This window comes from Meleagris gallopavo, chromosome 22, assembly GCF_905368555.1.
Source record: "Meleagris gallopavo chromosome 22, MGAL_WU_HG_1.1, whole genome shotgun sequence".
NCBI lineage: Eukaryota > Metazoa > Chordata > Aves > Galliformes > Phasianidae > Meleagris > Meleagris gallopavo.
In genome coordinates, this window is record NC_139425.1 from 7,546,731 (window position 1) to 7,561,107 (window position 14,377).

Consider the following 14,377-nt stretch of genomic DNA (forward strand, 5'->3'; position numbering starts at 1 on the left):
TTTTTCTTGTAAACTCTGAAAGAGCATTTTGGGATTTCAGTTGTTTTCTGAGTGTACTTGCAGAACTATGTCAGGCTGTGATTGTTCCTTTCTTGGAAATTTGGGAATATTCCACATTTGTGTGCTTTTCTTCTACTTGTTTTGTAGTGCCTGTGGTTATTTGTTAGCCCTTGTTGGGCTCCACCATGGCTCAGCTCAGTGTGATTTGGCTGGAGGATCCCATGGCTGCTGTGCTGGGAACATGTGTGGATCTGTCTGCACTGATCCACATATGATGTGTTACAGCCCCTAGAAGCAGAAATGAGTCTCTTTAGATCCAGCTCAAGTAGCCCATTTTCAGTGTTCAGATGCCCATTTCAGTGGACTGAAAGGGCTGACATCAGAGTGATGATGGCCACATAGTACAAAATACCTCATAACTACTCTCAGGGTTTGAGTGTGGCATGAATCAGGCACAACTGAATGCCTTTCAGTCCTGGCAGAACCTCAGATAACACAGCAGAGCTCAGCTGGTCCCTTATCCTGACATAAGGAAGAATGATGTCTGGGTGAGCCCAGTATGTGCTGCTTGTATGAGCATCCATTTGAAATACATTGAATGTAAACACACTTGGAAATTAATAGGTGCATGTATATATAGTTGTTAAGCAGTATTAAATGAAGAGGGGTCAGCCTTTTTCACCACGACATTCTTAAACTGTGAGGGGAAATGTATGTTCTGATGTATTATTTCTTTTTATATAGCACTGACTTGTCCTCTGACTGCAGTATAGGAAAATACTGCTCTCCCTTTAAATACCTGAGGCAATTATCACTGGGGGTTTAATGCTGCCTGTTATATTACTTCACTGTGATTAGCTAGGTGATATATTCCATAACCTTTGGGCTATTCTTTGAAATGTATTTCCGTTTTAAAAGTATAATGCTATGACCATACTAAGAGGAAAATTACCAAGTTCAAAAGTCAGTGATGCTGAATATCTTTAACGGCACATATAACACTGTGCAGTCACGTTTTGCAAAATGTGCATTGAATGGGCATCTCCTGAGTTGGATAGACCCTGTTGTTTTCCATATCACGTAAGAATTTTGCCCTTATGCTAGCATTCATTCAAAGGAGCTGTATAGGGAGCTATTTGAATTGGCTGATCAGAAAGCAGCAGGAGCACACTTGGATATTTAAAGCATTGCATATGTATAAATTGTGCCAAATACACTTTTCAGTGACACCATCATTCGTGAGGTTAGCCAGTTGATTCATCTGTTGGAAATATTCAGCTCTTTCTGCATTCACGGAATTCATTCTGAGTAAATTGTTACACACACATACACCTATAGTGAAGAATCCCATGTTGGCAGCTGGGCTGAGCACACAAACCTTAAGAAATCCTCAAAATAAGAATCTTTGTAATCTTTACTTGCACCTATGTGCATCTGCATTACGGTAATTTCTTTACGTGATCTCATGCTATTTTTGCATAGGACCTGGCTTGATTCAGTGCACAGAGAGTAGGATGCTCAATTAATGAGAGGCTTTTCAACGTATTGTTTTCTTTTCATTAATCAATGTGTCCCCTATGCCTTATTTCTGCTCGTAATTCAAACCATGTTCTGAAGGCAGAATTATTAATTTCCTTTTGGGCTCCTCTGTAATGCTCATCATTCCAGTATTTGACTGTTTCATGAGCATTTGGGAATTTCTTTCCTTGAATTAAAACTCCTTGCGAGGTAAGGGAGTTCCAGTTCTTCCCTGCAATGTAGGATTGAATTGACCAACAAGAGATTAAAGCCAAAATTACCCATTAATTTTAGGCCTCCAATCTGAGATACTTTGGACCTGGTTTGCTTTTTTCAGGCTACTTAGCGATGTACAGCACTTTACACAAGCAAATTGCGGCTCCCACTGAGTCCATTTGCAGCTGTGAGTATTTAGCTCCCTCACTTAAGGTAATGAAATTGCAGACGGCAGTGGAGGGGCTGAGCTGCTCCATGCAGGCAGGTACTGGTGGCAGCAAGGGAAGGTTGCACTGATGGGGGCTTCACAGACACGTGCTGCAGACCTTTTTGTCAGGTGCTGTCCTGTACATTTATTCTTTCTCGCGCTCCCTTCTGGACCTGTGGACCCTATTCCTCAATAAGCCATGTCCTTCCCACCTCAGGGCCCCCTTCTGCTTTCCTTTGTGTGACTTCTTGCCTTGCACTGACCCATTTCATCTTTCACGTCAGTCAGCTATTTTCCCCAGGAGCCATGACCTGTTACACATGAAACACTGAACAGTTAAATGCAAACACACTTTTTTGCTGTTTGTGTGGCAACAGAGATGACAATTTTCACAGGGCTGGAAGAGGGCTTATCTCATGACCAAAGCCCACTCTGTTCAATTGCTTGCCGCTAATCACAACTATGCAAATAGTGCTTCTTTTCAAATACAAGATTGACAGATTGTTTTAAGACATGCACACATTAAGTTCACCTCGACCTTGAAGCCAGCTGACCTGTTCCAGCTCCAGCTTTCAGTCTGGGGCAGCCAGTTGGCAAAAGCTCATCCTGGCCAACCAAGTAGTGCTATGGCTGAAAACAACTGAGGGAATAGGATAATAGATTAGAAAGAGCCTTAACACGAGTTGAGTTGTATTTGAACTGTACCACATACAGTATGAGATAAAAGTTTACTTTGTAACATGATTTCTTTCCTTTAATGATTTATATTGCACATAAAAAGCACTCTGATAACATCGCTTTTGTGAACTATGAGAGCAGATGTTCAGCATACATTAGTTTGTATGAAAATTAAATATAATCGTCTGTTCTTTCGTAAGTCTTTGGAAAAAAAGTTGTTGTGCTTGCTGTCAGAATGACAATATCAGTTGGTTTTCATGAGGCTTTCAGCTAATAGAAAGCCATGTCTCTACCTGGAAGCACAGCCCAGCACAAGATGCCAGTTTCTATTTCCCGTTTAATTGAAAACATGTTTGCTTTCTCATACCTATCTTGCTTTTATTAAATAAGTGAGACAATCACACCTGCTGTAGATTAGAATTGATCGTACTCGATTCATGTGCTGCTGTGAACCCTTGTGGCATCATTATTTCATGAACTTCTTTACATTCTCTGTGATGCATTATTACTGGTTTTTAAGGAACACCTGTAGCATTCATTTTTCTTACATTCCTGACAATACAGCGCTACTAAGAATTCAAAAGATGAATAAGGCAGCAAATCATTGTAAAAAGGAAAAGATTCTTTCCTAAGAGGGTGGTTGGGACAGACTGCTCAGGGCAGTGGGCACAGTCCCGGCATGAGAGAGCTCAAGGAGTGTTTGGATACTGCTCTCAGACATTGGGTTTGGATTTTGGGTAGAGCCAGGAGTTGGATTCCGATGGTCCTGCTGAGTCTTTTCCAGCATGAGATATTAGATAATTCTGTGGTTCTTATTTTGCTAATCAGTGATTGGTGTGATGAGAACAGCTTGAGAACATCAAAGGAAATGCATTTTTATCCAGTAAATAGACTAGTATAGGTGTGAGGTGTATTGCTGACATTCTGTGCTGGAATTCCTCTTTCCTGCCTACAACATATTTATACAAAATATACTGTTATATGTATCTTATGTGCTTTTTGTGTATCTATATAATATATATACCTACACATATATATAAAAGATATTAAAAAACAAAATTAAAAAAAATCAAAAAAAGAACCCCACTGCAACCTCCTGCAATGTATTTGTGCATATGTTTTAAGTCCTGATTCACATCTCTGCTTTGTGAGTGGAAGTTTTTTTTCCCTGATCTGTTGATTGGGTTCTGGACAGGGCCTCTTGAAGCTGTTTTATAAATGAGAGAGAAAATGAGGACATGCAGTACTTCCATGTGCTCAGACTGCCTTCTGTGACTGGGGCTATTCCGTGCTACTTGGGGACCTGTTCCAGTTTCAACTCTGTTTCCAGAAGTACCATGGGTAGAAGGTATTAATAAGAATTACAGACTTTTGCAAAGATTGACAAAATAAAGCTGATGGGATTTTCTCTTTCCTTGAAGACTTACTTAAGGTAAAGTACCTCCGTGTCATGTTCAGAAATAACATTAATTTTAATCAAGTAGGGAAGAGTACTTGTCCCTTTCTGTTTGTGGTACTGCTAGACCTGAAAAGCAGTGAAAGGAAGACATTGTGCTTGGCTTAGGGCAAGTTGGGCATAACTGGAAAGTTTAAGGAACAAAATCCTATGTTCAGTACCATGATTACCCATCACCACCACTGCATAAAATTAAATGCGCTGGTGCAGCAGCTGAACATTTAATTCATGTAAACTGGGAGGATATATTAGTTCTGTAGTTAACATTCAGATATTGCCATTCAAATACTGTCTTATGAACTCATTCAGTAATATATAGGCATAGAAATAATATGCACTGCAAGATCCTGTGGAATGGTTGTTTCCCAGTGATGCATCAAGTTGGGTGCAAAAGTTTAACTTCAGTGAAAGTTCCTGATGTACACGGATGCCCAGGTGCTGTGCATGCTTGTGCCAGGCCCTCTGAAGTGGGTGAATTCACCCATGGTGATGAATTTCCATTTGAAATGAAATCCAAGCAATTTCCGACTAACACGGATGTTCTTCATTCCCTTGTACTCATTGGGTTAATTGAGGTGGATCTCACCTGGAAAAAACACCTTCCGAGGAACCATATGCCGATTTTCTTAATAGTATTCACAGAGACAGAATTTATTACCTAAGGACATTGATACTACAATAAATTGAGAGGAAGTATTTTCACATCTCTCATGTATATTGTATATAATGAGTCTCTGGAATGTCTCCATGCTGCTGATAAGCAGCCTGCAGCAAAGTAGATACAATGTGTTTTATCTTGATTTCAGGCTGCAACACTTGACTTCTGGGACTGGGAAAACCAAGTAACGCCCTTCACAGCTGCTGACTTTCCTGTGCTTCACGCAGTGCAAAGCTGGGTGATCCCAAACTGTTTCTGTGCAGCAGAGCTCTGTCACTGTGGTGCCTGTGGCTGCTGTGATGGTGTGTCACTTAGTGGGAAAGAACTCTGTGAAGGTGGGTGGGGTTGGTTTTGGTGCACAAAATGTCAGGATTAAGGCTGTACAAACGAGATTCAGTCACTTCAATTGACTCTGCGTTGTCCAAGTTTAAGATAAAAAGGTTAATGGAGAAATATATCATGATACTTCCTATACAAGTATGACCTCAAAGTACCTGTTTGCATTTGCATACGTGGATACAAGATGGTCTCAAAAGGTAAAGGCAGCACTGAGCTCTACACTCGTGGATCTGCTCACAGTTTGGCCCCAAACTCCATCTCCACGCTCTTCTCCCAGTGGGCAGGAGGGCTGCTGGCCTATGGGGAAGCCCCAGGGCTTGCTTGGTTGGAGTTCTGTTTCACTGCAAACAGTCTGTTAGTGCAGAGATTTTACAGCAGTCTCCGTGTGCTCAGGATGGGGCTGTACCATTTTGCATAGTTTCTTACTAATCACACAAACCCATTCCTCGTGTTGCTGAGGAAAGACTTGTTATGAGCATATTTCACCCTTTACTTTATAAATCCCTTTGCTTGTATAGCATTAATCAGGTAAGATTCTGGCCACTGGCTCATGCCACGGGTTGCAGCACTGGTCACATGTAAATACTGTGCAGCAGTTTCAGTGCAATGTGCAATGACAGTGGGGAAGGAGCATGAAGTGAGATGACATCGATTTCTTCTTTTTGTGCCACAAGTCGCTCCCTCTGTTCACTCCTCTCTTCCTGCCACTGCTCAACCCACACACATCATTTCACAAAAAAATTCTTATGGATAAAAGACTTCTATTGCAGTCAGTGTGGTTTTGCAGATAAATCTGAAGCCTTGCCATCAGTATCTATATTGCAGTAACAAAGCAAAGCGTTGGAAGCAGTGGTAACTACATGATGATTCATAACAATGGTACATCATTATCTCAATATGCAGTAAATAATACCTTTATATTCCAGCTCTGTCTCAGCTGCAAGGTGTTTTTTGAAATTGAAGTCCTGATCAGTTAGCTCAGGTTGCTGTCTCTGTCAGCCCAAAACCCAAACCTGAAGCATTGTTCTGTGTATCAATGAATAGCAATTGTGGTAATTTCTGTCTTCCCAGCCCATTTGTCTGCAAATGCCAGTTGTAGTATTTTCTTGAGCTTTAGATATTTGTCATGCTGATATAATTGAACCGTGTGCTCTTGGTAGAGATGTCACTGGCACTGAAATTTCATGGACACCACAGCTGCAGTGGTTCAGCTGAGTCAGGCTGCCTGGCTGCTACAGGTCACTGCATTGCTTTTCTCTGTCACTAATTTTAGGGAAAAAAAGTAAAATCATTGTTTGCAATTACAAACAAATGGGCCATAATTACATTTTATTTCTTTTTTCCTATAAAGGAAGGCAAGTCCTTTTTCTCCATTCCTTTTTTTTTTTTTTTTTTTTTTTTTTTTTTTTTTTTGTCCCTAATAAGTAGTTATGCCTGGATATCTGGCATTTCAAAGTTTGAAGGTTATGCTTGCACTTAGAGAATGAAAGCATGTGTTTTCTTTCCCAACACAGAGTAGATCACAGGAGTCCTAAAATCCAGCAGTTTCCATTTGCTGGCTGCCAGCACTGCATCTTATCCCAGAGCCACCTGCATGCTGTCCTTAGGGACGGTGCTGGTGTGGCAGGGGTGGAAAAATCTCATTTCCAGGGAATGGAGAACAGCACTTTCTGCACAGCATTAAGAATAACGTGATTCCTCTGTGTACGTTGTGTGTATGTGTAAATAAGGTTAAAGTAATAATGATGTTGCAGAAATAAGCAAAACACCCTTCACCCCAGCAGCTAAATTTACAGCGCCTGCTGTTGTCGTTAGGCATTAAGCCATTTGTCCCAAGATGTCATTTACATAATATGGAATCTTACTGTTTTCTACTTCTTTTGTGACTTTTTTTCTAATGAAAGAATTCTTGCTTTGTGCTGGCAATAATGAAAGATGTCAAACTGTTCATGGTGTTTAAACAATAGGCTCCTTACGCGGCGTTGTGTTCCCATTATATTGCATTACTACTGCACAACTTCAGCTGTGGCAGCATGTTACTTTGCAAAAAATAAACTATTTCCAATATTTAGAAACAGCAGCTTTGGAATCCAGTCAGCAGTGCTTCCAAAAGAGAATTTTCAGTGTTAGCCTTCTTCCCCAAGGTAGACGTGAAGTGCAGAAAATAGCATTTGGTTTCCAAGATGGGCTTGTTGAGAAGTAGAATCAGGTGGAAATTAAGGATGTGCTTTATCATCGAAAGATGTTATAAGGGAAAGCGCTGCTCTGTCACCTACTGTTGCGGTCATTAAAGTTTAATTTGATCTTTTTAATATCATGCCCAGGTGTTTCTATCCTGGAGTGCAATGGTTAGTGCAAATCTGCCATGTGCGTTGCTATGCTATTTTTATTAGCTTTTATTTAACTCTCTGGAAAGTAATTTATTTTTATTAATTGAATCACTCTCCTTTCACCCTCAATCAGGGGCAAAGCTTCACTCAGAGATTGCATTTGAGGGGAAAACACAGACAGAAAAACTACAACAGTGGGATGCCTGAAAGCCAGGAGATGTCTGTATCTTCCACCTTTCCCTCCAAACCCAGTGTGGGCATAGTGCTGATGGGTTGATGGTTGGCCCAGATGATCTTCAAGGTCTTTTCCAACCTTTGTGATTCTATGTGGCTTTGGGTGTTCTTGTAGATGCCTCCTGCCACCGACAGCCGAGGGATGGATGCTCCATTGCTTTGTGTGCAGGAGCCTTTGTATGATGTTCACCTGAGCCTGGCTAAATACCCCAAACATGAGCTGATAGCCATGCTAAATAATGGGCGATAAGTGTAAGAAGTGTTTGCAGCACTGGGCTGCATTCACAGTCCCCAGCTTCAGGATGATAACCTCACTGCTCACCCGGTGCTTGGGCGAAGCTATTACAAAGCACTCAGCAGTGACTGCTCCAGCTGATTGATTTTCCAGGGGAGCTGAGACTTCTGAAAGGGAGCAAGGAAGATTTGAATTCCAACAATGGTCCTTTGCCTGCTGGAGAGGGAAGTAAATATTGATACGGAATGCTTATTTACTGAGCAGGAGTAGTGTCAGCAAAACTAAGGTGTATGCTTTGCTCTCTGTATTTTGCATAAAAAAGAGAAGAAATTGATAGACTTCAGCATGATGTATGAGATGGGGCAGTTTGGCCCTTCCTTATCATTATGTTATTCTCCTCCTCCCTGGAGAGGTGTGACCAGATGGGGACATGGAACAGCTCCCTGAACTCTCTGATGTGCGCTGGCTGAATGCCAAGTGCTGCATGCAGGGAGAGTCCTGCAGCTCTGGCTCTGGGGCATAGGGAGAGCAGAGCTTGTGTCTCCTGCCCCACGGGATGCTGAGGATGTAAAGCGGGGAGTTGGTGTAGCTCCTCCTGCCCTGCTGCAGGATCAGTGCTTGTGTCAGAGGGGACTTCCAGCAGTGCAGCAGCACAGACGCTTCCACCAGGAATCAGCACAGTCATAAATGGGGGAGAGCTCAGAAAAGAGGCAGCGAGGGAAAAGTATTGTGGATCTGTTAATTATAAACCATAGACTGTGCTCGCAGAAACAGTGTCAGGAATGAATAGCTCATATTGTCCTATTTCCAGAAGCACTTTAGACTATGAAAACTGATTTTATTTTAACAGGCTATTTTATTTTCAGCATTACTTCGCTCAGCTTGATCAGGGAAGTGAGACGGGCGAGGTTCACCTCCTCATAGCTGTGTATAAAACAATGCTTCTGACTCAGTGCTGCCATTGGAATAGTGGTATTTTTACGATGATAGCCGGTAATTAAGATCAGGATTTCATTGTGCTCAGCACAATGAAAACACATGCAAACAGAGTGATAACCTCAAATTGCTTGCATTGTTAAGAGCTGAATAGTGCAGTTGTCCATTTAAAAAAGACTGTCAGGGGTTGCTGAGATTTGACTTTTTTCATATAACAAGAAGAATATAAATAAGAATTCAGTAACTGTGGATGGAGGTGGGAGGAACATTGGTGGAGGTGATACTTACACTGAGAAGAAGGCTGCAATTATGTTAAAAATAACACGCAACTCTCCCCCCAAAGAAGAATCCTGCCTACAGTCTAAATTTTGAGGACACTTTTTTTGAAGAAGAACCCAGCCTCCAAATTTGGGCTGGCAGTTAATTGTATTTGTACATTTTGAGGCTTAAAGGCTGATATTAAGCATCTGCTCCATTACTGTTTAGCTACCAAAACGGCTACATTGTAGTGCTGAACACTTTATTAGTGTTTGTTCGGAGTACGTGCAGAGGAGGTTAGATAGCCTAGGAATTTTAATTGCTTATTTGTCACCACAGATTGTTTATCTATTTCTTTATTCATGTTCTAAGAGCATTTTATGTAGGCACAAAAGGGAGATATTTATCACACATGCCCCTTCTTGGCCCCAGCCCATAACCACTCCAGGGGAGCTGAATATCAAGAGCTTGCTAAGTCATAAATTGAGACATTGACAGAATTTCATACCACTTTTTTTTTTTTTAATTCCATACTTGATGTGATTTTAAATGTCTTTCAGAATTTCCTAAAATTAATTTTTTACCAAATTGTACAGCTGCTTTAAGATGACTAGTTTTCTGCAAAATTGAAACTACTTACGTGCTTATTTCACTGGCTAACTGCAAAATTACCAAATGATGTGTTTTAATCCAATTACGTTCTTATGAGGGTGAAATTTACTGAGCACTTTTCATGCGTAAAGCTGGGGCTTTGGTTTCTGGCATGACTTTCCTGTTAAAAGCAGGGCAGTGTTTCGAGTTGTCAAGTCACCCATCAGGACATTTTTGCAGTCTCAAAGAGAGTAATAAGGGCAAGCCTGGTGGGGTTAACATTCCATCAAATGAAGTTAATAGTAATACCAAAGTGCATTTTCCATTATCATCATAACTTATGTGAGATATGTGTGAAAAGACTCAGGAGGGATGTGTGGCTTGAGACAGGAAATTTGTGGTGATGGCAAGATTTGATATCTTTAAATAAAGTTTTAGAGTGCAGGAAAACAACGGTGGAATGCTGGCTTTATAGCTTTGTTTGAGAGACGTGCAGCTGCACAGAGAGTGTGAACATTAAACATTGTAGGGTGCTCCACAAGGGCTTTTGGTTATACACCTATGTGACCAAAAACCTCTCCAGAAGCGCAGAATCTGATTATGTCCCATTATTTTCTAAATAACTCACTGTATGCACATGCTATCCCTTTACTTTTAGTTAAAGATTCTTGGGGTTTTTCGTTGTAAGACATTTTTCAGCAACTTTGGCCAAAGGAAACAAGTCCCTCTGGCGAATGCTTTGCCTGGTGTGTCCCTGCCTGGTCTAGAAAGCTTTGGAACGCTTCAGTAAGAGTTGTCCAGTTGCACTCTGCCATGGGCTTTGATGACAAGCCTTTTTTTTTTTTTTTTTTTTTTTTGCAAGCTTGCATGATGTAGGGTCCCACATGGTGTAGCAGCTTGAGCTTTGGGCGCAGAGTTAGAGAAGACAAAAAAGGCAAAATTTAGAAGGCAAAATTTAGTTAAAAGAAGAGAGAACTCGACATGAGAGCCATCCTGCTCTCCACTACTTGCTGTGCATGGAGAAGGCACTGAGCTGTCCCATTGACTTTGTGACATGGTTGCTTTAGGGAGTCCCCCATGAGAGGGTGTATATGAGTGATGTATAGAATCAGTCTGTGCTGGCTGCCTTACAAAGGAGTCCTTAACACATAAACAAATGCATGTCTGCTCCAGATATTTCTATATGTGCCCTTTGCATTATGAGCTTGAAATATCTGAAAGAATTATAATGAATAAGAGCTAATTATAAAACAGGTAATAAAATAGCTTATTCAGGTGATGCTGTTTTATTACCATCTCATTATGATTAAATAATTCCTATTAAGTTCTGGATCAAAGAGAAATTTCTCACAGGAGAGTTTACAGAGTAGTTTAATGGAGTCTATTTATTGTATAATCCCAGGGCGAGTATTGGCTTTTATGCTGCCATATTAACTTATTGTGACAATTCTGTGCAGCCTTCCTCAGTGAACACTGGTGATTGGAAGTGTGGGATCTTCTCCTTTTTTTTCCCCTCTTTCAAACATTGCTGTTCAGCAGGCTGCAACGTGGTTACTTTGCTGGAATATTTTGAGGCAGAGCTTCTCAGACTTTAAGCAAACCAAAGTGATGTGAGGCTGTCTTAAGGCTCAGATTGAGAAAAAATCAGAAAAAAAAAAGAAACATAGTAGCTTTTCACGTTGTTTCTGCTGATATTTGGAAGGATAGAGGCGCAGGTTCTGTCTGTCAAAGGGACAGAGAGAATTTGACTTTAAAAATGAGTGAAGTCCCTGCGGAACTATTGTGCATCCATTTACTCCATATGCATAGTGAGCTCTTTCTGTTTTGTTTGATTTGAAGAATTGGTGGTGGGTGCTTTTTAGTTTTTGAGGAGTGGTGAAGGTTTTGCTGTTGTTTGGGGCTGGGTTTGAGTGGGCCTTTGTTTCTTTTTCTTTTTGGCCATGTAAAAGCACTGGCACAGGTTTCCTAGGGAGAGGTGGACTGGAACCAGTTAAATGTGAATGAAATCACTGTTTTCATATTTAATGTGTTTTTAAATAGTACATTTCTTAGCTTGTGTTAGGAGAGAAAAAAAAAAAAAGCAGCCTGAGAGTAGGTGAGACATGCATGTAAGATAAAAGGCCGTTTAGAAAGATCCCAAGAGTCATGTATGGATCGTGTCTCACTGTAAGTCACTGAGATGATTTTGAAGGGAACTGACTCGCGGTGTCTGAGTAGTTTGGGATGAAACACTGGGCCTGAAACCAATACCTTGTGATGGATCCAAACCATCTTCAAACAGAGCAGAGCCATTGAAATACTTAGCATACAAGTTTCAGTCATCTATGATTGGAAACGTTAATACACATTTTTAATGCAGAACTTCAAAGATAAGTGCAATTTGCTTCGTTTAATTCATAAGCTGAGAGACAAATATGTTTTAATAGAAAAAGCTTCAAATGTTTCTGCTCTGTGATCATGGAGATCATTGTATTATACTTGATTTATTTTCAGTTCAAGTTGCTTTCTTTCATCCTGTGCCATACAATTACCATTCACCTGTAGCCCAGAGCTGGTAGCAAGGATAGCCAGGGAGCATGCCTGCTCCCTGTTGCAGTGCCATTCCTGGCACAGTGCCCTGCCAGCCACATTTGCACATGCAATTAGCTGACCTGTGTGTACACGTCCTGTGACATGGTTACAGTACTTAGGCAAAGCTCTGTGAGCCGAGAGGAAGTACAGCGCGTTGCAGGAGAAGCTGGGTAGGTCAGGAGTCCCACACTGCTGCTGGGATTGGTTTCTTAAAGCAGAGCCAGCTGAAATACAATTTTGTGGTTCACAGTTAATCTTCTAAACAGGGCACGAAATAAAAACTGAAGCTAGGCAGAGTTTTTCCAATGAAAACATTTTCAAGCTGTGATTGTACTGCAACTAGCATCTGAACAAGTGCATTACTACTGCAGCCACACCAGGCAGGATGTTGCAGGTCAATGCATAGCTCTGCAGCATAAGTAAACCCACTAGAAAAGGCCTTTGCTTGCTTTTCTTTAAAGGACAACTTGTGTGGTTCCTTTCGTATATTTTAAGTGTGCTTAAGGGTAGTTTTCTATGGGTGCCATTAAGATTTAATAAGTTAGATGTGTGTGCTTGCATTGTACTGTCATTGTAACTGTCATTGCAACCAAATGTACAAATTAGGAGCATTGAGATGTACATCTCTAGTTAGATACTGCTTGTACAAATTTCTTGATTAATGACTTGTGAGTACATTATTTGAATTCCTCCTGTTAGAAAAAATGCGTCGTTTGCTTGGACTTGGGGTGTGATTATGAGCTGTTTCAGGATGGCGAGTTTGCTGGTCACTGCTTTTCTGAGATGTTGTGAAGGCAGCCTCCCAGAAGACTTCATTTGGTTGAAGAGGAAGAAGAAAACACCTTTCTTTGGTGTGTGTCCAGCTGTGGGTGACACTGGCTGGGTAACCAGGGAGTTCCCTCAGGAAGTATTCTACATTCAGTAAAAGGTTTGGACATCAGTCAGTGAATGATCAGATTTTGGATGAAGTTTTGCTTTCTCTATAAATTCTGATCGACACTCACCTGGAGTGAATGTATTCAGGTTGGATAAAGAAAAGTTTCTTTTCCAAGAGAGCAATGATGCAGGGGCACAGCTGCCCAGGAGGTGGTGGGGTCACCATCCAAGGACGTGCTCCAGAACGATGGAGCTATGGCACTGAGGGACACTGTCAGTGGGTATAATGGAGTGGTCTGGGGTTGGACTTGGGGATCTTAGAGCTCTTTTCCAGCTCCAGTGATTCTGTGATGAGCTCCAAAAGCCCATATGAGGAGGAAACGTTTCTCTTTGAAGGAGTTGTTTGGTGGTGCGGGCTTTTGGCAGATATCATGGGTTCTGCTTTGGATGCCTGGAGCTGAGAGCTGCTGAGTCACTGCTGAGGGTCCCAAAGGGAAAATCTCTTTGCAAATCCAGTGCTTCGCCAATCTTTGTTGCAGCTTCACAGCCATAAAAACGTAATTACACTTCTTCACCATCCAAGGGTGTTGAGCCTGCAGAGAGCAAAACCTGTGATTCTCAGAGGAGAGGATGAGGATGAAGGTCCTGGCTGCAGAAATGAGGAGGAGCAAAGAGCCCCTGCAACTTGGCAGGGGCTGAGGTTAATACGTGCTGAATAGAGCTGGAAATTGGACGTGGCAACTTCCTTCCCCTAGCATCACTAAGGGAAGCACAGTTTTTTAAAGGATTTAGATAAAATTACTTATTAGTAAAGTGAGGATTATCCAGGATTTTAAAGTTTGTTCTTATCTCTAGTGTTGTTCAAGTGTGCAGACTTGAGGATGTTTCGGTACTTCTTCATGGATCTTCAGCTGTGAAAATCTCCAGACAGCCTCACTGGCTGGAACCAGTCTGTGCCTGGAGGGCTTGTGCAGATGTGGAGGATTCGTGATAGAATAGGAAGAAAGAGGGCTACAGAACTTGTGGAGAATAGAATAAAATTATAAGCAGTAGCATCCTTATTGTTCTTTGATTCCTTTTTTCTTTCTTCTCTTTGGCATCAAATGGATTATTGTAATTTTAAAGCACATGAGTGAAATAGGCTTTTTTATAACTTGAACATTTCCTTTTCCCTTGAAGTGCCTTTCACTCGAGTGATCAAATCCTGACAACTTCTCCCTGCACCTGCTTTTGCCAGTATCAGACACCGTGTGCTTTTGACATCAAAAAGACC

General features: G+C 41.3%; 1 protein-coding gene across 1 annotated transcript in view; it reads left to right on the forward strand.

Annotated features, from left to right (window-relative positions):
• CDH4 (cadherin 4) overlaps positions 1-14,377 on the forward strand; it is a 420,515-nt gene that overhangs the window by 128,508 nt on the left and 277,630 nt on the right. The window lies entirely within an intron of this gene.